Below are 25,811 nucleotides of genomic sequence, written 5' to 3'. Positions count from 1 at the left end.
ATGTTTTACCTTTTCTCATCTACATGAAGCTTTTCATCTACATAAAGACAGATTTAAAAAGATCCCTCTTAACAGATAAAATCATTCCATTTTGGTGCTAGTAGGAGCCTTAAAGATCATCTAGTCAGTCTGTGCATTTGATATACAAAATCCAAGGATTCAAAGGGGGGTGACCATTGATTGAGCATTGATCATACACCCGGCACTATAAATATTAGGCATGATTGCAAATATTATCTCATTTACTCTTCATGATAACACAGTAATGTAGTTCATATCCCCATTTTGAGATGAGAGGATGGATGTTTTCATCCAACTGATCAATGGAAACGCAGTGGCCAAAATTTAGTCTGCAGATTCCCAGTTCATTGCTGTTTCAGTTTCACCTAGAATGCTGACCACACTCCAACCAATATCCTCACCAGGGAAGAGAACAGCCAGAGCCTTCAGAAGGCTCAGAAGACCTCAAGTCCTTGGGAGACCCAGATCTCACTCAGAGGAAAGGTCAGTGAAACGTAAACCTCTACTGACAGAAAAGCTATGCAGTGTCACGTGAGAGCTTTTTTTTGTTTGTTTGTTTATTTTTGTTTTTTAATCTTTTGTTTTAGACTCTGCGGGTACATGTGCAGGTTTATTACATGGGTAAATTGTGTGTTGCTGAGGTTTGGTGTATGAATGATACTGTCACCCAGGTAGTTAACAGAGTACCTGATAGGCAGTTTTTCATCCCTCACCCCCTCCCTACTTTCCCCCTCTAGTAGTCTGCAGTGTCTATTGTTCCCATCTTTATGTCCATGTGTACCCAATGTTTAGCTCCCACTTACAAGTGAGAACATGTAGCATTTGGTTTTCTGTTCTTGCGATAATTCACTTAGGATCATGGCCTTCAGCTCCATTCATATTGCTACAAAGAACATAATTTCATTCTTTTTTATGCCTGTGTAATATTCCATGGTATATATGTATCACAGTTTCTTTATCCAGTCCACCATTGATGGACACCTAGGTTGATTTCATGTCTTTACTACTGTGAATAGTGCTGCAATGAACATATGAGTACCTATGTCTTTTGACTATATACCCAGTAATGAGATTGCTGGATTGACTGGTAGTTCTCTATTAAGTTCTTTGAGAAATCTCCAAATTACTTTCTACAGTGGCTGATGTAATTTACATTTCCACAAACAGTATATAAGCATTCTGTTTTCTCTACAACTTTGCCAACATCTATTCTTTTCTGTCTTTTTATTAATAGCCATTCTGACTGATGTGAGATGATATCTCCTTGTTGCTTTGATTTGCATTTCTCTAATCATTAGTGATGTTGAACACTTTTTCATATATTTGTTGGCCACACGTATGTCTTCTTTTGAGAAATGTCTGTTTATGTCCTTTACCCATTTTTAATGGGTTATTTGTTTTGTGCTTATTGAATTAAGTTCCTTATAGATTCTAGACATTAGACTTCTGTCAGATGCATAGTTTGCAAATATTTTCTCCCATTCTGTAGGCTGTCTGTTTACTCTGTTGATAGTTTATTTTGCTATGCAGAAGCTCTTTAGTTTAATTAGATCCCACTTGTCAATTTTTGTTTTTGTTGCCACTGCTTTTAAGGACTTAGTCATAAATTCTTTGCCAACGTCAATGTCCAGAATGATATTTCCTAGGTTTTCTTCTAGGATTTTTATAGTTTGAGGTCTTGGTTAATTTTTGTATATGGTGAAAGAATGGGGTCTAGTTTCATTCTTCTGCATGTGGCTGGCCACTTATCCCAGCACCATTTATCGCGTAAGGAGTCCTTTCCCCATTGCTTGTTAATGTTGACTTTTTTGAAGACCAGATGTGGCTTTATTTCTGGGTTCTCTATCCTGTTCCATTGGTCTATGTATCAGGAGATCATTCTTAACCCCACAAGTCATACCTGGTGTAAACATCCTAAGTATAAACACTCAAGCAAGGCAAGAATGGAGGTCCAAGCAGAAGCAGCACCCCACCTCTACCCTCCGTCAGGGCGTAGCATTCACTCTTAGCATGTGATGCACCTTTGACCAAATCCCTTACCCTCCTGGTGGTTCGGGTGCCTCAATTACAAATAGTCTGGGTCTCCATGGCATAGTGAGTGCTAAGAAGGCATTCAAAGAGGTGAGAAACTGCAAGAAGATCCCATAAATGGCTTTCAGAATTACACAGGAAGCAACCATCCTCCCACATTTCCTCATGAAAGAGGCAATGCTGGGGACTCCTGGGGAGGCTGAGGAACATGATGTCAAGGAAACTAACTCTGGGGAAAAAATATCACTGCACAGAAACAATGGACACATCCAAGAGCCACTCATCCCTCAGGGCCATTGAGACCATTTTTCCCCAGGGATGTGACAGCACATGGCAGAGTTGATCCTTCATGGGGAGCCGCTCATATCCCACTTGGGCCTGATGTGAGCAAAAAGTCCAAGCAGCCAACAGGAAAAGTTAAATTTAGAACACAACTGTTACTTTGCATTCAAAAAGGAAAGAAAAAAAAATAACTCATCAGGTCTTAAAGTTCAGACAGGGCCAAAATAGTCGCGTTCAAGTTTTCAGGGTGTAGATTATTTAAGAAGCCAGGCATTGAGGATGCTCAAGAATAGACTTTTCATGACTCCTTTCCTCTCTTGTACAATTTCATCTTTTTCAGGAACAATTTTTTCTCTGCTTTTGTTGGTAATCAGCATTTTCTTACATGCTTTTTCCCCCTTGTAAAATGTTTTACCATTGGCTTTTAGTTGAGAAATTTTCGTATTCATGTTCTTTTAAGATGGGGAAAAAATTAACCTAACCACAGCTAACAATTACTGGGCACGAATGACGCCACAGGCACAGCGAGGGGTGCATCTTCCTTACAACAACCCAATGTACAAGGAGGTGGAGCCAGGGCTTAGGGAGAGGAGCTTATCAACACAGGGGACCCTCTTTATTAAAAAAGCCTACCAAATTAACGAATAGGAAATGAGATGGAACGTCTTGGAAGGGCCATTGCAAGTAGGGACTCCCAGGCTCAGGTTTTCTGGTAAATTTGTTCTGGCAATGAGGCAGGTATCGACAACATCTGCTTTGAAAGATGAGGAAACTACAAGAAGTTACGCAAATTGCCCCTGAGCCTCTCAATAGCAAGGAACAGAGCCAGGTGGCTTAAAGACCATGATGCCATCCCATCCCTAGAAAAGGGAAAATAAGGTTTTTATTGTAGCAGAAATTAGAACATCTTTTGGTAAATTTGTAAAACTTGATTAATGTTATTCAAAGCCTTATGTATTAAAGAGAAGCTAGGGAAGATATGATCACGCTCTTTTTATGTTAACTTGTTTAAACTTGCTCTACGGGGACATTATATTCCGTTGAAATTAAAGAAGGATGCTAACCAAAGACAGAAATGGCTGCATCCTCCAGGGATTTGTTAGTTTTGGATCCTCGAAGCTGGGAGATAAGGTCACCCATGGCCTCCTGGTTTTCGTGAAACACGGGCCAACCTCAAGGTGGTTGTAATACTTGATCTGTCTATTGCTCAGAAGCCATGGGTGAATAGTCAGCAGCCACATGGTAGGGTGACTTGGTAACAACGCTGTTCATGCCTAATGGTGACAACAAAAATGGGAGATAGGAAGGCAAGACTTAGCCTCAGAGATAACCTCCTATCATGCATGAGTTTTTTCTCATCCTTGGAACACACGAGGTGACTTCCTTTTGCATAGAACATTTACGGTATCCTCTAAAAATGATCATTTTCCTTTCTGGAGTTTTAGAAGATAAAGCAGTCCAACATTTCCTTTAATTCACTCCCTTTCCTGAAGGCAAACAACTGATACAGTGAGAAAGACCATTGGTGGAAAGTAGTATGGTGATTCCTCAAAGAAATTAACAGAAATACCATTTGATCCAGCGATACCATTATTGGGTATACACCCAAAGGAACATAAATCATTCTACCATAAAGATACAGGCACGCATATGTTCATTGCAGCACTATTCACAATAGCAAGGACATGGAATCAACCTAAATGCCCATCAACGGCAGACTGGTTAAAGAAAATGTGGCACATATACACTATGGAATACTATGCAGCCATAAGAAAAGAACGAGAGCATGTCCTTTGCAGCAACATGGATGGAGGTGGAGGCCATTATCCAAAGCAAACTAACAAAGGGACAGAAAACCAAATACTGCATATTCTCACTTATGAGTGAGAGTTACACAATGAGAACACACGGATACTAAAAGGAACAACAGACACTGGGGCCTACTTGAGGTGGAGAGTGGGAGGAGAGGAAGAATCAGAAAAACTACCTATTGGGTACTATGCTTATTACCTGGGTGATGAAATAATCTATACACAAAACCCCCACGACATGCAGTTTACTTATGTAACAAACTCACACATGCACCGCTGAAACTAAAATAAAAGTAAAAAAAAAAAAACAAAGGCCACTAAGTTCATTATCAGGTTCCACAACCTATTAAAACTGACACCTTAAATGGGTCATTTAACTGATGACTCTAAGTTTCCTTGCTTGAAAACTTAGGGTGACGATAATATTAACTACCCACAACAGGGAACTGAAAACAACCCACAGATTGATTACTGGGGGATGAATAAGCAAATGGCAATCAAGTGATAAGGTGGAATACTAGACAGCAGTTAAATGAAGTAGAGTATACACGTAGATCTCAAAAATACATGAGTGGAATGAACATCACAAATATTAATATAGTAAAACAACATTTACTTAAATTTGAAAACACATACAATTATTTAGTGCTTATGCATACTTATATATGAGGCAAAAATATTAAACACAGGCCAGACACTCCCCAAATAAAGAGGATGGTTGCTTCTGGAGTAGAAGACCTGACAAGGCAGATAAAAAGGATGTCAACTTGATGTGCAATGTTTTATTTCTTATAAATGGAAAAAGATTAGAAGCAAATATAAAAATGTTAGCATTTATTAATTTGGCAAATAAATACACTGGAGTTTGTAATATTTTCCTTTACAGTTTTCTGTATTAATTTTTGTTGTTTCAAGATAAAATACTAAAAACTTGTCACAGAGAAGTTACATGGATTCATTCAATCAATTGTTCATTAATTCACCAAAGATTTAATGCCATTACCATTATAGATAGTATCAAGTACTCTCTGCAGCCTGGCGATCTACTAGTGAGCAAAACAGCCCCAGCCCCTGCCCACACAGGGCTTAGCACATGTAGGGCAAAGACCACTCCTTATGGAAATATAGTCCACCAGCTTGAGAGTCTTCCCAGAAGTTCAGTTTAGGAAGGTGGTTAGAAGGAGCACTTAGGTGTAGCTGAGATTTAACTCCTGTATGTCCTACCCTTTCTGGGTGTTCCTGGAATGCCTGACTCATGGGCATGTTACTAGAATTAAGGTGATTCTGCAGCTAGATCCCTTCGCCTAGCCCTGGCTCCAAGGAGGCACTCAACAAATGCCCGGTTCCTTTACTTTGTCCCTTGAGAGAATGCAGGGCTTTAAGTGCTAGTTTAGGAATGCTGGGTTTGCATCTGAAATAATTATATTCAACAGCTAAACATGGGCGGAGTGAGGTCCAATCTTTTCACAAGCTGTTCAATCATAATAACAGGAGGCTGATTTTTAAGAGCTGAAGAGGAGATAAGCATTTGGCCCAGAAGGTAACTAGAAGGGAGATGCTGAGGGGGGTCATCAAACCATGTCACATAAGGGGGCGACTAAAAAACTGAAGAGAGAGAAGCCTGAACAAGGAAGAACTTAATAGCTGACCTCAAAAGTATGCCATGAGGAAAAGAAATACGACTTACTTTATAGAATTCAAGATAATTCAAAGGAAAATGAGTTTGGCTTGCCACAAGGAAGACAATGTTAATAATCCCAGTTGCCCATGGAATAAAAGACCTCTAAAAGGAGGTGGTAAGTGAGCTCCCCATCACTGAGGATAACCAAGGACGTGGTAGAAGAGCACTTTGTGGTGATGCTACAAAGGAAATCCAAGCATTCTATCGATTTCTGGGCTGCATGCTTTTTTAAAGTCTCTGAGTGTTGAGAGTTTATGACTAACTTACGGTCTTAAGAGGAGCTGAAACAGCTGGATAGGTGTCCTGCTCCAGCCTGTCCCACTAATTGCTCACTAATCCCTTAACAGTAGCTTCCATTTTTGCAACATCTTTGGATATTTTCAAAGTCCTTTCACATGCATTTTCACATTTCTCCCCAAGAGCCCATGAAGAAATAGCAGATCCAATCCTAAGCTGAACAGGGAGAGGTGCAGGGGAGAAAGTGAGAGGAAAGGCCAGTGATTGGGCATAGAGGGACCTGCCTTCCACGGAACTGAAGCATTGGAAAAGACACTGGCGCCAATTGCCATGCACCCTGCAACTACTTCCTAAGGTCAGAGGCTCGGTGTGGAGGTCACAACCTAAAAGCAAGTTAGGTGTGCTATGTTGGCCAGAGGCACAGCACGTGGGGACAACATGGAGAACTGTTCCCAGCAGCTGCCACCACCACTGTGATCTCATCTGGAGGAAGAAAGGCAGCAGCTGCCACCCCCACTTCTCGCAGCCAGACAGTGAACAGTCCCTCAATCTCCAACCTGTTGAGGGCGAAACAGCTGGAAACCTCCTGCCTGCCTCTAGGTCACAAAACTTGGCAGCAAGCTGAAGACTCCAGGAATCAGAGAGAGACACCCCTCCTTGTCTCTTCTCCCCAGACACTGATTTCCTGAGAGTCAAGAAGCCAGTCAGTCATCGCACCAAAGGAAGGAAGTGAGTGATGGACAGTGGAGATCCTTTATGAGCCCTGGAAGTTCTTTAGCCGTGTGACAATGAGCATATGTGTGTATCAGTCACCGTGGCTGCATAACAAACCAGACCACACTGGCAGCACAAAACAGCAGCATTCTTTTCTTGTCATTACGTCTCCTGGTTCTGGGTGTGACTAGCCTCAGTTAGGTAGTTCTCACTCAGAAATTCTTAAGGGGTTGCAGTCAGGTGGTGACTGAGGATGGGGTCACCTAGGAAGTGTCTTCACCCACACCTCTGGTTGTTGATGCTGCCTGTCAGCTAGGACCTCAGCTGGGGTCATCCATGATGCCTGGGCTTCCTCCCAACATGGCAGCCAGGTTCAAAGGGAGAGAGCTGGGTGGAAGCTGTATTGTTTTTATGACCCAGCTTCTGAAGGCAAATGACTTCTGCTATAATCTGTCAGTTACAGGGGACTCACAGAGGCCAGCCATATTCAAGGAAAGGGGAATCAGAGTCACTTCATATAAGAGAAATATCAAAGCACTTGTGAGCATGTTTTAGAAGACCACAGGTACAACCTTTCCTTTAGAAACTGTACTCCATCGCCTTTGAGGAATCCACACATCACTTCCCAGAGCAGGAATTACCTCTCATTGTGCCTGGCTTTGGGCTAAGGAGCATCACTGAGTTGGATGTGTCCACATTTGGGAGGCTCTGGAAATAAGAAATCATGGAAGACCTGAATGTCAGGGCCACAGCGTTCCTGGCTTTAAACATATTGAGTCACTTTCAAAGATTTTGTGTGAAATACAAATTCCATTTCACACAAGGTAGAGCCCAGTGAGGGATTAACCAGTTGCCTGTGGATATAGTTCCATTTTCTTTTGACTCTGAAGCCAGGAAAGCCAGTGTATGCCCCTAAAATAACACACAGGTCAAAGCCTCCAGAACAGACTGTGCTTCTGTGCTGATACCATATCTCCTAACTTCTACTCAGGACTCAAATGGAGTCTCCTCTCTGCGTTTACATAAGTTCCAGGCCCCAGGCCCCAGCAACACTTCTAGAAATAACTCTTTTACTTTTGTATTACAAAATAAAAAGATCAGTCCAGGTGAAGGGAACCCTTGTGAGTAAAGCCTCTATTTTCTTGTACAAGGAGTTTTGGCAAAATTTTCTTATTGGCTCTCTTTTTTAAAAAAATTTGACCTGTTTTGAGCTTCACTGGAGTCCCCAGAAGTCTGACACATGGACGGAGGCAGTAAAAGATGAATGAGGGAAGAAGAAATGTTTTTCCTCTCATTCTAGACCTAGGTCTGAAATGCCTCCTCAGATCACCCATTCAGCTGAGCCCACTGCTGTGGCAGGATGGCTTGCCAGCAGTCAGCACTTGTACAAACACATGTTATGAGGCAGTGAAAAATAATGGGCTGAGGTTGAGTGCTGGGACTTAGCAAGATGAAAACACACACACACACACACACACACACACATACACACACACACACACACACACGAAGGGGAAGAACTATTATGTGGTCTTCTGGGTCAAGACGAGCTTTCCACCCCAACTCAACAACATTGAAATCGTGTAGTTGGGGGCATGCGGGAACTTAGCAATGACTGTCAGTGCCGGCTTTTTTCCCCTCACCCACAATGGCCCAACTTTCAACTGCCAGCACCTGCAGTCTTTTACCTGAAGGCTGTCTTCGGCCATGGGGACTGCTTTTCCTGTGTGAGGGGCAGGCTGGACGTGCCAAGGCATTGACACTTCTGGGAACAGCCCCCAACCCATGACTGGTGGAAGTGGTGTATAAATACCCCAGCTCCCTCACCCCTTGAAGGGAGAACTCTGAGGTATGTGTTCTACATTGTATCCTGGGGACCCCAGCCAGATTAAACTGAGTTGCTCACAGTGGTAACTGGGAATGATACCAACTATTTCATTGATTTGCAAAATAAAAAGATCTGCCTGGCAAAGGGAATCTTTGTGAGTAAAGCTTCTATTTTCTTGCAGAAGGAACTTAGGCAGAATTTTCTTTTCAGTTCCTTCCATTTTTTTTTTCTTTTTCTTTCTTTTTTGACCTGTTTTGAGCTTCATCTTTCCTTCCTGGTCTCACTTCCCCATCCTCTACTGTTGTTTCCTGGGATCAACTCCTAAATAAACTATACACACCCACATCCTTGTCTTAGAATCTGCTTCTGGGGAACAAGAACTTAGCAAGGCACTTGATGGCAGAGCAACATATTAATGATCACCAAGGGTGTGCCACTGCTGTACATGTCATTATGCATCTCAAGTTATCCACCCCAAATCAACTTGTGTGTCAGGAACCAACACATAAAAAAGAATCACAAAGAAACAAATGAGGATCCACACCAATGAAGTGTTCTGCTGGGACAGAGTTTGTTGGAAAAAATGACGATCGTATTCCTTCCAAAGACCCTGACACATGCAACTCCCGTGTTCATGCAGGGGGCCTTGTATCCCTACATCTATTCCAGGCATCCATTTCCCAATAAAGGTACTTGAAGAAGGAATTGTTTTCTCTCTCTGATGCTGTGTCTGTAATGAAGAGGCTGCTGGCCACTGAAAGCAGCTTCCACTACAGAATAACATGGCTGTTTACTCGGCAAATCAGACCATTCCCCCACCTTCTTAGCTTCTCTCCTCCCACTTACTGTCATAGCTGAATGTGCAGTGCTGCACCTGAAAGGTGTGAATGGTTATAAGACCCAAGGACTAGGGACACCTCCTCCTCCCTTCCTTCTTCCCTTCCCTTCCTAGCACAAGATTTTTGAGTCCAGTTCATGGTTCTGCTTTGGAAGGAAGTGAGAGGGATATTAGGGATAACTGGTCCTTGTTAAGTTACTTTCTGTGGTCAACCAAAGCTCTAAGTTTCCATTTTTCACAAAAGTCTCTTTAAAAGTTTACCTAAATAAGTATCTAAGAAAAATGACTAAAATCTACAAGGCATTTCCTGAAGAGAAATACATGCAACAAATTAACATTTACCTGGAAAGTCTGTCATAGTGTATATGTCATCAATATGTATAGATGTGTATCTACATGTATGTATATGAGGATGTGTATGTGTCCAGAATGTGCCTACACACAAATACATGGATGAATCTCAAAAACAGAGTGCTATGAAGCCTTACATCCAAAAGCACATATTGTGGGATTCATGCACATAAAGTTCGAGAACAGGCACAAACTAATCTATGGTGATATCAGAAGAGTAGTTGTATGGGGTATGCTGAGCTGGGGTTCCTGAGAAGGGGCAAGAGAGAACTTCCTGGGATGATGGTATGTCCTATACCTTGACAGAGGCAGGGGGCAAAGGTTTACTATATGCCAGAACTCATGGATGCAACTCAAAACTTGTGCACATCATGCGTATAAACGTAACCCAAAGTAGAAGGGTAAAAAGTGATAAACTTTAGCTAATGATATACATGACCTAACAACACATGTGAGAGGGAATGGGTTGACTTCTGAAATTACTTTGAAGTCTACTAAAATAGCATGGATTGATGGATGGCCACAGGGTTGGGTAGAGGGATAAACATGTGATAATAGCCAGTATAGTAAAATGTAAACTATAGAACCTAGGTGCTGGGTCTATATGCATTCAGTATAAAATTCATTCTAGTTTTCTATATGTTTCCAAATGTTCATAATAAAATGCTGGAGAAGAAAATACAGCTGGCTCCTGTATTCATGGGTTCTGCATCTGTGAATTCAACCAATTGTGGATAAAAAATATTTGGAAAATTTGAGCCATGGTCTGAGAGACTGTTTGTTATGTTTTCAGTTCTCTTCCATTTGCTGAGAAGTGTTTTACTTCCAATTATGTGATTGATTTTAAAGTAAGTGCCACGTGGCTCCAAGAAGAATGTATAATCTGTTGTTTTTAGGTGGAAAGCTCTGTAGATGTCTATCAGGTCCACTTGATCCAGAGCTGAGTTCAAGTCCTGAATATCCTTGTTAATTTTCTGTCTCAATGGCCTAATATTGACAGTGGGGTATTAAAGTTTCCCACTATTATTGTGTGGCAGTCTAAGTCTCTTTGTAGATCTCTTAGAACTTGTTTTATGAATCTGGGTGCTCCTGTATTGGGTGCATATGTATTTAGGATAGTTAGCTCTTCTTGTTGAATTGATTCCTTAGCTAAAGCAGTGTTAAGAGGGAAATATATAACACTAAATGACCATATCAAAAAGCTAGAAAGATCTTAAATCAACACCCTAACATCATAACTAAAAGAACTAGAGAACCAAGAGCAAACAAACCCCAAAGCTAGCAGAAGACAAGAAATAACCAAGATCACAGTGGAACTCAAGGAGACAAGAGACATGAGAAACCCTTCAAAAAATCCGTGAATCCAGGAGCTGGTTGTTTTTTTGAAAAAAAAAAAAAAAAAAAAAGACCACTAGCTAGACTAATAAAGAAAAAAGAATCAAATAGACATAATAAAAATGATAATGGGGATATCACCACTGATCCCACTGAAATACAAACAACTGTCAGAGAATACTATAAACACCTCTATGCAAATAAACTAGAAAATCTAGAAGAAATGGATAAATTGTTGGACACATACACCATCCCAAGATTGAACCGGGAATAAGTTGAATCCCTGAATAGACCAATAACAAGTTCTGAAATTGAGACAGTAATAAACAGCCTACCAACCAAAAAAAGCCCAGGACCAGACAGATTTATAACTGAATTCTACCAGAGGTACAAAGAGGAGCTGGTACCATTTCTTCTGAAACTATTCCAAACAATTGAGAAGGAGGGACTTCTCTCTAACTAATTCTATGAGGCCAGCATCATCTTGATACCAAAACCTGGCAGAGATACAACAACAACAAAAAAACTTAAGGCCAATATCCCTGATGAACATCTATGCAAAAATCCTCAATAAAATACTGGCAAACTGAATCCAGCAGCACATCAAAAAGTTTATCCACCACGATCAATTCAGCTTCATCCCTGATGCAAGGCTGGTTCAACATATGCAAGTCAATAAATGTAATTCATCACATAAACAGAAATAAAGTCAGAAACCACATGATTATCTCAATAGACACAGAAAAGACCTTCAATAAAATTCAACATCCCTTCATGTTAAAAACTCTCAATAAACTAGGTATTGATGGAACATACCTTAAAATAATAAGAGCCATTTATGACAAACCCACAGCCAATATCATACTGAATGGGCAAAAGCTGGAAGCATTCCCCTTAAAAACTGGCCCAAGGCAAGGATGCCCCGTCTCACCACCCCTATTCAACATAGTAGTGGAAGTTCTGGCCAGGGCAAAGAGAAAGAAATAAAAGGTATTCAAATAAGAGGAGAGGAAGTCAAACTGTCTCTGTTTGCAGATTACATGAACCCATATCTAGAAAACCCCATGGTCTCAGCCCAAAAGCTTCTTAAGCTGACAAGCAACATCAGCAAAGTCTCAGGAAATGATTCTAATATCCAGATTCTACAAGGAACTTAAAAAATTTTACAAGAAGAAAAACAAACAACCCCATTAAAAATTGGGCAAGGGACATGAACAGACACTTCTCAAAAGAAGACATTTGTACGGTCAACAAACATATGAACAAAAGCTCAACATCACTGATCATTAGAGAAATGCAAATAAAAACCACAGTGAGATACAATCTCAAGCCAGTCAGAATGCAATTATTAAAAAGTTAAGAAACAACAGCCATTTATTGTTAAAATAGATGCTGGTAAGGCTGTGGAGAAATAGAGACACTTTTAAACTGTTGGTGGGAATGTAAATTAGTTCAACCATTGTGGAAGACAGTGTGGCGATTCCTCAAAGACCTAAAAACAGAAATACCATTTGACCCAGCAATCCCATTACTACGCATATAACCAAAGGAATATAAGTAATTCTGCAATAAAGACACATGCATGCATATATTCATTGCAGCACTATTCACAATAGCAAAGACATGGAATCAATCCAAATGCCAATCAATGACAGGCTAGATAAAGAAAATGTGGTACATATGCACCATGGAATACTATGCAGCCATAAAAAGGAATGAGATAGTGTCCTTTGCATACATATATATATGGATGGAGCTGGAAGCCATTATCCTCAGAAAACTAATGCAAGCACGGAAAGCCAAACACTGCATGTTCCCACATGTAAGTGGGAGCTGAACAATGAGAACACATGGAAACGGGGAAGGGAACAACACACACTGGGGCCTGTTGGGGAGAAGGGGGAGAAAGAGCATCAGGATAAATAGCTAATGCATGTGGGGCTTAATACCTAGGTGATGGGTTGATAGATGCAGCAAACCACCAAAGCACAAACCTGCATATCCTGCACATGTATCCCAGAACTTAATATAAAATACGATTAAATTTTTTCTTTAAAGAAAAAAAGTGTTTATTGATTAGAAGTAATTTTGACTAGAGTAATCAATTAAAATTGTTTGATTTCCAGTTATAGATTTTATGAATAAATGCTAGAATTTTCCATTAAAAAATAATTGGAAAAAAAATTCCACAAAGTTCCAAAAAGCAAAACTTAAATTTGCCATGTCTCAAGTACTACATTGAATCCACGTAAATGAAGTGATGTATAGGCATTGTATTAGGTATTAGGTATTATAAGCAACCTAGAGATGATTTAAAGTGTATGGGAGGATGTGCATAGGTTATATGCAAATGCCATGCCATTTTATAGCAGGGACTTGAGGACCCGTGCATTCTGATATTCTGAGGTGGGGGGGGTGTCCTAGAACCAATCCCCCGTGGATACCAAGGGACCACTGGACCTAAAGGCAAGATTCTTGAGACTGAATGACGAGACAGAGGAAGCAAAATTTTAAATAAACAGCACATCAAATTGTGGCATTGATCGGACAGTAATTCTATATTTATAGTGGGAATTACTGAGGAATTCTGTCCTCCTAAGAACCACTAAGCAGAGCCAGGCACTGAGTAATTTTGCTTGGGCATCCTTAAAGGAAATATCCTTTTTTTTTTTTTTTTTTTTTTTGAGACGAAGTTTTGTTATGTTGCCCAGGTTGGAGTGCAGTGGTGCCATCTCAGCTCACTGCAACCTCCATCTCCCGGGTTCAAGTGATTCTCATACCTCAGCCTCCCAAGTAGCTGGGATTACAGGTGCCTGCCACTACGCCCAGCTAATTTTTGTATTTTTAGTAGAGATGGGGTTTCACGATGTTGGCCAGGCTGGTCTTGAACTCCTGACCTCAGGTGATCCACCCACCTCAGCCTCCCAAAATGCTGGGATTTCAGACATGAGCCCCCATGCCCGGCCAGGAAACATCCTTTTCTGAGCCACGAACATAAAATGATTCCACAAAGGGGCCAATGCCCTGCATGAAACCAGGGCAATTGGATAAAAATGGCTGAGAGTGGGGAGGTGCAGCTGCGTTACAACTCTCCTTCCTTTAAATTCAGTATTAAATAATTCAATTTAATAAATTGGCCTAGTATTTGTGGTTAAAATGGAGCAGGCAGTGGGGAAACTGTGTTGCTGGAATGTGGAAAGACATTGTCCAAAGGGCAGCCTCCCACCTCAATGGTCCTATGGATGCAAGGGTGCTATGGTCTTCATGCTTATGTTCCCCCCAAATTCTCATGCTAAATTCCTAGCCTCCAAGGCAGGGGGTAGGACCTTTGGCAAGGTGATTAGGAGGTAAGACCTTTGGGAATATGATTAAGAATAGGATTACTAAATCTATAAAAGAGACTCCAAAGGGCTCCCTTGCCCCTTCCTCAGTGTGAGGACAGAGTGAGAAGGCGCTAACCATGAACCAGGAAACAGGTCCTCACCAGACACTGAATCTGCCAGTGCCTTGGCCTTGGACTTCCAGCTTCCAGAACTGTAAGAAATAAATTTCTGTCGTTTAGACGACATTCAGTCTATGGCATTTTGTTTTAGCAGCCCGAGCAGACTACGACAAGAAGGTCAGTCAAGTGCAGATCAAACCCTCCTTTCCCACCTGCTTCTGCCTCTCAACCTCATTCCTGCGACCGCTGCTATCCATTCTACACACCCAGCCTGCATACTCGGCCTACAGACCAAAATCCCCATCATCCGTGATTTTTCTATAAATTTACCCAGGGCAAGTCAACAAGATTTCAGCAGAAGTGGAATTTCCGTTCCCCAGAAAAAGCTCCACAGGGAGGCTTACCTTGATACTGACAGGCTGTTCGTGTTACTGGCTCCTGTGCTTTGACAACTAAGACTATTTTTACTTTCCGCCTGGGTTTTTGTAGTATTAGTGCCTGTCAGATTCATTTTACCTGCCTCCCATAGTAGAAAACTCCCACGCCCTAAAAACCAGAGAAAAGAATCAGCAGCATGAATAATAACTACAATCTCCTAAGTGTGACAAGCTGAGACTCTGTTTGCAGGACCCCTCAGGACTGTTGTAAAGTGGGTGCTTGGAAAATGGGCATCCACTCAGGGACCGAGCACTGGCTGTGTGTTAAAGACTTGACACGCTTTGTTCCACCAACTCATGAATGATCCCCACTTCTCAGGGAAGGAAACCAAGGCTTTGAGAGATTACGCGGCTGGTCCAGGGTCCCACAGCCCATGGGTCCTCCCCAGGCCTGTGATGCCCAGGCCCTACATCCCTCACTCTGCTCAAAAGTACCTACAATTACAAAATGTGGCCTCTCCTTATCTATCTGAAAGGTTCCCTCATGACCCCAAGACAGGGTGGGTACTGTGAGTGCCCATTTATCAACTGAGGTCACAGAAGCTTCACTGAGTCCAGCCTGCTCTTTGGACCCAGTCCTTTGCTCCTTCCAGAGCCTGCCCCAGGGGTCTGCAGCTTCTTGCCTTTTTTCTTTTTTTCATACCAGTGTCCCTGATCCCAACAACGTGGACACTGAGTGGGCCCTGAGGTCTCCTGCAGGCCCAGGGCTGGGGAGCCAGGCTGAGCTCCTGGCACAAAGGTTTTGACAGGGATGGATGAGCCACTGGGCTGGGCCCAAATCCATTTTGTTCTGAGTCAGCTTCTAAAAAAGGCTGCTAATCTTTAGTTCAAGGATTTTATTGTTCTATTATAGACATTTCAGCCAAAAGAAATGGGAGTCACGCTCTATCAGGAACCTCAGAAGCGTCCGTAGGATAGCCTAGACATGTACCTATTTAAACTTACTCTCCAAGGTGGAATGTGAACATAGTCCTGGGCCTCAGTGGAACCTACTCCAGGGCACACAAACTGAGGTGTGGCCGTGGCCCACTAGCCAGGGATAGACTGTGCTCGGTGCCTCTGACCAAACCAAAGCGCACTCACTGGCGTAGCTCAGACCATCCCTGACCTTCACAGCCCTCAGACAGGCCACCCCCATTGTTCATGGAGCCTGCTGAGAAACTCATCAGGCCTGGAGAGCCTTTGGGGAGAGAGACCAGGCCTACCTGGGCCTCCCTGGGCCTCATTCCACCCCGAAGCACCAGAGTCCACCCAGGCCTGGGAGTGTCAGAGAGCAGCCGGGAGATGCGCCCCAAGGCCCTGCCCTCAGCCCCAGGGGTACCTCGCCCTGTACCTCGGCCAGCCCTGGCTTCTGAGTGGCTGGGAGTGGCAAGTGCTGAGGCAACTGAGGACCCGATGGCAAGATTAGACCCACAAATAGGACAAGGCAGGAACATTCCCTGTCAACTTCAATACAAAGAGATTTTAAAATGCAGCTAGTGTGAAACACACCCTGGTGTTTCCCAGGGCAAGAAAGCTTAGAAACAAAACCCGTGGTCTCCAAGATAGAGTGAAGAAACAAATGTTCACAGGGCTTGGGAGTAGTGCTGAACACACATGGACCCTGCTGGAAGACAGGTTTGGTGTCTTACATGTGGCTGGCGGTCTCCCTTTATTCATCTGTTTGCCAGCTTGTTGAAGATTCTAGGCCTTGCAAGCCCAGCTATTCTACCCTGAGCCAGCTTGACAGAGACCACCCATGCACAGAGGTGGGTCTCAGGCCACCATTCTCACCTGCTGTTCACGCTGCTATAACAGAACACCATAGACTGGGTGGCCTATAAACAACAGAAATTTATTTCTCACAGCTCTGAAGGCTGGGAAGTCCAAGATCAAGATGCCAGCAGGCTTGGTGTCTGGTGGAGGGCCTGCATGCTGGTTCATAGATGACATTTTCTCACTCTAGCCTCACAAGGTGGAAGGGGTGAGGGCTTTCTCTCAGGCCTCTTTTATAAGAACACTAAATCCTATTCCTGAGGGGACTGATCTCATGACCTAATCGTTCCCCTAAAAGCTCCATCTTCTAACACTATCACCTTGGGAGTTAGAATTTCAACAAATGAATACTGGAGGAACACAAACACTCAGACTATAACCCCCTGGAAGCTTGAAAACCTCTGACACCTGCTTCCCAGTCCCAGAGGCTGAGATTTTCCTGGCCTGGGGTGGACCTGGGTTTAAAATCTCCATAGGTGCCTCCAATGAGCTAAGCCAGGGGTCCTCACACTTGAGTGTGCCTCACAAGCCCCTGGAGGGCTTGTCACAACCCAGATGGCTGGGCCTGCCTTTCAGAGGTTCCAATCCAGTAGGGTGCAGGTGCAGCTCAAGGATGAGCATTTGTAACAGGCACCCAGGGGCTGCTGCTGCTGGTGGTGGTGGTCTTAAGACATCTGAGAGCGCTTAAAAGGGGGCATAACAGAGCCCACCTGGCAACCCAGATTATGTGACCTAAGGCTGACCACACACAAACAAGGCTTTGGGAGACAGGCAACCTTAGAGTCCTGGTCCTTGCTCTAGTGCCAACTAACAGGGAGCCCTGGAGATGCCCCTCATGTCTCTAAACCTGAAGCTTCATCTGCAAAATGAGATTATCTGTGTAACAATCTCAGTAAGAGATTGAAGAAAAGAGCCCCAAGTCCCCTGGGCACACTGCTGCTCCAGAAATGATTGAGGAGTGGGGAGCCAGGTGGGTGGGAGTGAACCCCAGAGGGCTAGAGACATGGCCAAGGCCACATGTGCTCCCAGGCCAGGAGGAAGCAGCACTATGTGGCTTATCACTGTCATAGGCCACAGTGCAGCCAACAGGTGTGTTGGGACCAGGAGGTGACTTCTCTTGCAGGCTCTCCACTCCCCAAGGTGGGTGTTCCCAGCACCCCGCTGTAATACCCATGGTCTCTACACACAGTTGAGTGCATTGCTCACTGCTCCGGGGGTGCCTGTGAGATAAGCTCTGGGGAAACTGTCCTCATGCAGAGCAAGCCATGAGTACAGGTGGACAACCCTAAGTGGCTGCTTTACTGTGGAACCCCAGAGGAAAGCAATTCCAAGGTAGAATGAGTACTAGACATGTGGTCTGGAGACCCACATGCTCTGGAGCAAGGGGTGTTCCAGGCCCGTGGTTTCAAGCTCTTTTAGGGGGTAAACTTTTACTCTTCAAATAAAATTTTAAACAGATCCCTAACATATGAAAGGAAAAACATTGGAGTTTTTTTTATTGTGTGCCAGTGGGTGGGGGCAGGAGGAGGGGAGAGTACCTGAATCACAGACCCCCAGCCCAGGGGTGACATTAAAAATATGCAATATGGCACAGGCACTACCTGGGGGAAGGATCAGGAAGAGTAGAGAGGACCTTGGAAATGTCATTCCTGCCTCAACCTCCCCTGCAGAGCACATGAGGCAACTGTCACAGAGCCTGGAACCAGGGGCAGCAGCAAACATTTCTGTAAAGGCCCAAGAATAAATATTTTAGGCTTTTCAAGCCCTGTGGTCTGTGTTGCAACTACTCAATTCAGCCTTCATAGAGCAAAAGTTGCCATAGAAACACATAAATGGATGTGTGTGGCTGTGTTCCAATAAAACTTTATTCACAAAGACAGTCGACAGGCCCCCTGTGGCCAAGGGCTCTTGTTTGTTGAGCCCTGGCTTACAGGAAAAGGGTTTAGAAGCCACTAGAAACCATAATCCCTATGTTTGTTTTTGCATTTATGACTCTGAATTCTCAGTTCTTTAACTCAACTTGCTTTGCTCTCAGACTAACTAATCTATCAACTGGGCATCATCATACCGTTTTTCCTGACCTTGAGGTATTTATTCCAAGAGCCAAACATGTTCCAATGAGCTAATGAATGTGAAAATGCTTTGAAATGTCTAAAGGACTTTACAAATAGATCCACAAAATCTCTGCATCTAACAGCAGAGTTTTATCATCCTTTACCTGTGTTTCAGAAAGATTCTAGACACCACTCACCAAATTAGGCTGCCTGGGCTGCTTTTAAAGAACAGTGTTTAAAAAAATGCCTCAATAAAAATGCCCTAAAGGGATGTCAAAGCTAGAAAAAACAAATAGTGTCTGGCCCTTTCTGCTAGAGCCTGAGACTTTAAACTCTTCATTAGTATAAAGTAGAAAATCCTCTACTCCCTATTTCATCCTGTTTGTTTACATAGTGGACTCTTAGGCCAGAAACTTATTAGTCAGAAGCCTCGTAGTTAATACCACTGTATGTCTCCTACACGCAGCCCAACCTGTAAGAATGTGGTATTGTTGCTGAATGACACTAAATAATCTATTCATCATTAAAACAATCTTATTCCCACAAAGTTCTAATGTGCCTGCAGAGTGGTAAATTCCTATAAATGATCTCCATCAGTCTACCTTCCACTGTATTTCTGGTAGCAAAGATAATATGGCTACAATTTATTAAGCACATACTATGATTTGCAGCTGCTCTGCAAAGCTTACTTCACTGAATGATTACCAGAAGCCTGGGAAGAAGGCATCTTAATTTGCATTTTACAGAGGGTGGAAATAATTTGCTTCCTAAATAATTTAGGAAGCCACTTGGCATCACACAGGTCGAAAGTGATGGAGTTGGGATTTAGGATTTACTCCAGAACCCAAGTTCTTTCCACACAATTGCCAAATGACTTCATCTATACAAAAGCATTCATTATTTTCCGCAGGGTTCTTTTATTACCAAAGAAAAGATGCAATTTGCAAATGGCACCACTGGGACAATTTCTGCCTCATTGATGACCCCCACAAGGTGAAAAGAGAATCAAATTGTTTCACTTGATGAGGGAATTGTTATGAAGATTAAAGCAAGAGCTATAGCCAGCCTTGGCAGACATAAATTTGGGTTATGATTTTTCTATAATGGTGGTATTTGGCTTTTTAAAATGAGATAAGCATAAAGAAAAATTGGGAAATTTGCTTTTTCAGAAGAAACAAGTTTGGGGGAAATTAATGTAGCAGAGACTAGCTAGCAGTTCACCAAACCTGTTTCTTCTTCTTTCTACATTCCACTGATGTACATGGGCCAGGCTCCCTTGAGGTTAGAGGTTGTCATGTGACTGAGCTCTGCCAATGGAATGTGAGCATCGGTGAGCATCTAGTCCATAAAACCCTGCTACCCCAAATCCTCCATGCTCTTTCCCCTTAATGCAAAGAAGCACAGCAACCTTGGAAGCCAAGTTGAGGAGGGAAAGGCCTAAAGATAGAAGGTTCTGGAGTCCATGGACCCCTTCTTGCAACAGGTGCAACTATAGACTAGAACATTCCATGAGAAAGAAATAAACTTCTCTTGTGTTAACACAGAAATCTGGAGGACTTCTCTGTTACAGCAGCTACTATTACCCTATCTAAATAATTCAGCAAACAATTTGATACAAATTAAAAAGCAGATCACATTAGTTCCAAATCTGTTCCACTTAAGAATCTCAACAGCTATGATTTGAATCATTATGAGAATTACAACTTCAGAAAGAAGTTCAAGTTACATAAGCTAGTGAAATAATGTACAGATGAATCTTAAGTCTTTAAATTTAGTTCTTTCTTGGGTTCAAACCCAGCAATAACCACATTAACCTAATTGCAATTTGTCATTTCTAGTATTTTGGAAACATTTGGTCAAATAAAATATATTATTAAAATTAATTTCACCTGTTTCTTTGTACTTTTGTAATGTAGCTAATAGAAAATTTAAAAGTACGCTTGTAGCTCACATCATGTTCCTACTGGACAGTGCTACTCTAGATTATGCAGACCTCAGATTTTCTATTCAATTATTAATGGGTATTGAGCACTGCACGGGTGTTGGGTGGCCCTATGTTACTTCTGACAAGCCCTGTGACCTTGGGCGGTTGTTTATCCCCTCTGGTTCTTGTTTTTTTCATGTAAAAGATGACAATGTTGGCCCTATCATGCTTTGTAGACTGGTCGTGTCCAGCCCTCTGATTTTAAACCAGCCCACTCTGATGTCACAGTTTAAACCCCAAACAGCGGGATCCTGACACTGTTCATGGCCAGTACCCTGAACGCATGTTTTCTGCTGGCTGGTCTGTGCCTGGACTCCAGTTCTTGTTTATGGACCACAGGCACCCTTTGAACCTCCCCTCCTGTTGCTTCTCTCATATAGACTTCCCGGTTTCCCTCGTCAACTGCAGCTCACATTTAACTGTTAACTGTGGGCTTCGGGCCAGTCAACAGTTGACCTGTAGGCACTCCTGGCCATCCCCATAGGGCAGTGCCCTGCCAGCCTGACTTTGGTCTTGAAACACAGGCCAAGCGTCCTCTTCACTTTTCGAGGCCTTAGGCCCAGCTAAGTCAGACAGAGTGGGATGATCCTTTATCAAGGGAAATCCAGTGATCTCGCAGTGAAGCCCACACCAAAGGCCATCATTTTAAATATTTTCCTTCTTCCAAAGTTTATTTGAAAAAAGCACTCTGAGGAAAAGCTCATTTCCTTAAAATATCAAGGAACCAAAAACCAAAAGATGATATATTTTTCTGGAGACAGACTGCAAAGTGTATAAATAAAATTCTGTAAAGTGCACAAATAAATATTACAAAGAATTCATTTCTGCTACAGTTGTCTACCATCTTCAATATTACATTTAGCTAACTTAATTTTCCATGGATCAAATTATTCAAAGTTAAATTTCTCTTAATAGGTCATCTGAGTAAACAATTTCAAGTGTTACTTGCCAAAAGAAAAAAAAAAATGTTTCCAGGCTTCAGATGAAATCGGCAGTGTCAGGCTAAGAAAACAACCTTAAAAATTCACAGAGAGCTGGAACAATTGCAAAGAAAAGTTGGAGCCCGGAGGTCAGTCAGTCTTGTTCATGCAGTTCTGAAGGTAGAAAAAAAAAAAAAAAAAATCACAAATTTCCACCAAAACTAGGTCTTCAAGGGGCAAAGGAAAAATGCCTTTTTTTTTTTTTTTTTTTTTTGAGACAGGGTCTCATTCTGTCACCCAGGCTGGAGTGCAGTGGAGTGATCTCAGCTCACTGCAACCTCCATCTCCCAGGCTCAGTCGATCCTTCCACCTCAGCCCCCCAAGTAGCTGGGACCACAGACTCATGCCACCACGACTGGCTAACTTTTGTACATTTTATAGAGACGGGGTTTCACCATGTTGCCCAGGCTGGTCTCGAACTCCTGGCCTCAAGTAATCCACCCACCTTGGGCTCCCAAAGTGCTGGGATTATAGGCGTGAGTCACCGCGCCCAGTGCCATTTTTTGAAAGCAGAAAATGTATAAAGTAATATATCCTTAAAGTAGCAGCTGTCATAAGAAGACAGCACCCTGGGCTTTCTCTGGCACCAAAACTGGGCACTCTGTGCTCCTGGTTTTCAGACAGAGAGAAAGGGAGAAGGCAGGGGAGAGGGAAGGGGAGGAGGGGAGAGGGAGTAGAGGAAGGCTTGAGGTATGGCATGGAATTCTGCAAACACAGCAGTTATTAAGGGAAATGGGAGAGTGTCTAGGGGAAGAAGTTGTCTTGAATTTCTATTCTTGAAATTTCTTGGAATAAGTGGATGTGTGCAAGGGAAGGGATAAATGTAGTTGAAGATCTATTTTGTAGGTGAGGAAATGGTCATCTGAGAGGCAAACCAGAATCATGCCCCAACAGGGAATATAACCAGAAGAGAGGTAACTCTGTCTCCAGTCTCTGAATCTACAGGCTTCCTCTAATAGCATCTAAAGCCAGGGCTTCTGACAGCACAGTCTGAGAAGCCCCATGACATCACAAGTGGCAGCTGGGTGTACTTTATGACAAATGCCAAATTAACTCCTGCCTGTGACCTTGCCACCATAACTCAGACAGCCAGGACACACACTGCACCCCAAACACTCAAGTCCCTGTGTAAATCTTCACTCCTCCAAGCACAGAGGGAAGCCTGCTCCGTAGGCTCTGTTAAGTGGACTGCTGCCGCTGACATCATCATAAATAGGAAGGGAGAGAGTCCAGGAACTACAGGGCTCACTTCCTAGCCTCTCTATTTAAGATTTTCGAGGGCAGACGGCACTATATTTAACCAGCACAAGTAGTATTCATTGTGCCCAGGGCCTCTTAAGGAAAACTGAACAATGTTTTAGAATGAACCTGCCCTCACCTCACTCCTGCTCAACCATTTCACCCAACAACAAGTTAGAGGCAGAGAAGATGAATATTATTAAAATGATGCTTCTAAATCAGGACCTTATGGGTGCTTTGGCTCTCAACTTTTTTCATAAAATATCTGTCCAGTCCAGACCGAGGAGCCAGCTTTGACAGCATTCTGGTAAGGGCATGGAGGTAACCAGGGCTCACATGTGTCTGTGGCAATGTTCTGATCCTGTTGTTAGAAATAGTCAGTGCAGCAGAGATGATGGCATTCATTGCCATGCCTGAGGTCTTCAGGGCTTGCCTACATGGGAAGATGGTACTGAAGCCTCCTGTCTAGATGACGGTCTGTTTAGACCTGAGCTACCTGTGGTGTGGCCTGCTGACAGACTCGCTCTGCAGGGAGTAGCTGGAGAATGTTGCTCTAGGAATCTTGCACTGTGCCCCACCCGTAATGATGCCCCAGGACAGAGGGTGGGAAATTCACGAATACACTCCTACTACAGTGCCATCAAACCCAGGGCACTAAGCTGTCCACACTTTATTAGTAATTCTCACAGCCATCACGAAAGATCAGAATGATGATGTCAACTTCTAGAGAAGCACACAGAGACTCAGAGAACCTGGTTATTTGGCCAAAGTCCACAGCTTCAGGTCAGTGTGACTCTAAGACCCGGGGTAGAGATAAGGCCCTCAGATTTACATATTTGCTCTACACCCTTGAGATGTTTGCAATTGGGCTGGAAAGATAGGAGATACATCCAAAGACAACTGCAAGTTCTGACCACCCTGTCCAATAGCTCTTTCTGTGATGATGGAAATGTTTTGGGACCTGTACTGTCATCTGTGATCCAACTATCGAGTATTTGACATGTAGTTGGTGCAACTGAGAATCTGAATATTTAATTTTAGTTGGTTTGAATTCATTTGAATTGAAATTGCCATTGAATGTCCATATTTAACAGCACATGTGGAGACATTTTATACCAGCAGCAGTCAGAAAAGAATGCTGCAGTCTGGGGTGGTCCAAGCAAGCTTCATGAAGCACATGGGCTCTGACCCAGCCCTTGATGTGTTAGGATTTGAACAGAACTTCTCCTGTTTCAGGCATGATCATCTTCCTTGTGGAATTTGGTTCTGAATCAAGGGCCTCAGAAACCAAGCCCAGTTCTTTTGGTCTGCAGGTAAGGAAATCAAGATTGTCCCTCCTGGATTCATATTCCCTTTGGACCTGCTTTTCACAGCATGAGTCAGCTTGCTTTTGCTTCCTCCCATATTCCTCCTGAAGCCTTTCCTCTCCTCCCTTTCCCTGTGTGGCCCCTGCCAACACAGGCAGATCCCGGGTTCATGTTCTTTTTATCTACCTAGACATTTTCTTTTCTATCTGTGAGGCTGAGTTATTTCCACTCTTGGAATGACTTTGAATGTGCTTTATGCTTCTACATCTGTCACTCTGAGAAAGGTATTTCCCAATACAGTGAGCAATGCTACTCACAGAGAGACCAACCACCTGCCCCCAAAACACACCCCAGCAACAGGGAACAGAATCCCCCCATCCTTGCTGGTTCTGCATATGGCTGAACTTAATGCTCAGAGCTGGTCACCATGTCCTGTCTGATTCCATTCTTTCCCATACCAGAAGTGATACCTGGGCTTTCTAATACTATTAGCTGATTAATCCTAATTAGCTTATTAGTTGGAGAAAGATGTTGAAAACTATTTGACTACAGGACCAGATCTGCTCTTGGCACAGAAGCTGTGCCTTCCCTGCCATGCCTTTTCAGGCTAGTCCTTGGAAATCTCTGTTTCTTAAAGTACACGTGGTTCAGTCCCTCAGTGGGGCACTTGGACCCTTCATACCCATTTTCATTTCTAACTCACATAGCTGCCCATGTGCTGCTTCACTTTCTAGTGAAAAATGCTCCTTGTGAGCATGGAACAACAGCCACAGTAACCCTTGGATTCTCCAGGTTGAGGAACACAGACTACATAGGGTGTTTTTTTTGTTTGTTTTTGTTTTTGTTTTTTTGGTGGTGGTGGTGGAGGCAGGGCAGATAACTATTTTTAATTCTTTCCAGCTTTGCTTGAAAGCTGATTGTTAAGAGTCTAAGTATGGTGGGAAGGGCACTCCCACCCATCTTCCCAACAGATCGCAGACCTGCAATTCTCTGACATGTCTTCTGTACTCAACAGCCTGTAGCTCTTTGGGCTGCAATGGAGATTGTTTATATCCTTCCGTGCTGACACTAAAGATGAGACAGGCCTTTGGATGTAGGATCAGCATGTCATTGAGCTCCTGGGCCCTTGACAGTGGCACACATGAGGCCAAGTCCCACCAGGGAAGGACAGAAAGCCCCAGAGAGCTTTGAGGTCCAAGTCAAAGCAGCAAAATATGGCTACAGACCTACTCCATCCCACCGCCTGTTTTGGTACAACCTGTGAGATAAGAATGCTTTTTAAATTGATAAAGCATTATAAAAATTTATTTTAAGAATACACTACAGATGCGATATGTGGCCTGCAAAGCCTACAGTATTTACTGTCTGGCCCTTTCCAGAACAAGTTTACCGACTCCAGGTCTAAACCTTCAGGGACTTCATTCATCCAGAGGGATGCCTGTCACGTCCCTGAGGCTTGGTGGGCTGGGTCCTCACAGCTCCTC

The 25,811-nt window shown here is 43.1% G+C and overlaps 1 protein-coding gene across 3 annotated transcripts in view; it reads right to left on the bottom strand.

Moving 5' to 3' along the window:
- The window catches only part of SLC24A3 (solute carrier family 24 member 3), a 677,295-nt gene that overhangs the window by 415,211 nt on the left and 236,273 nt on the right, over positions 1-25,811 (bottom strand). The window lies entirely within an intron of this gene.

The sequence above is a fragment of the Pan troglodytes genome, chromosome 21, assembly GCF_028858775.2.
Source record: "Pan troglodytes isolate AG18354 chromosome 21, NHGRI_mPanTro3-v2.0_pri, whole genome shotgun sequence".
In the NCBI taxonomy this organism is placed as follows: domain Eukaryota; kingdom Metazoa; phylum Chordata; class Mammalia; order Primates; family Hominidae; genus Pan; species Pan troglodytes.
This window is presented reverse-complemented; position numbering and strand designations above follow the sequence as displayed.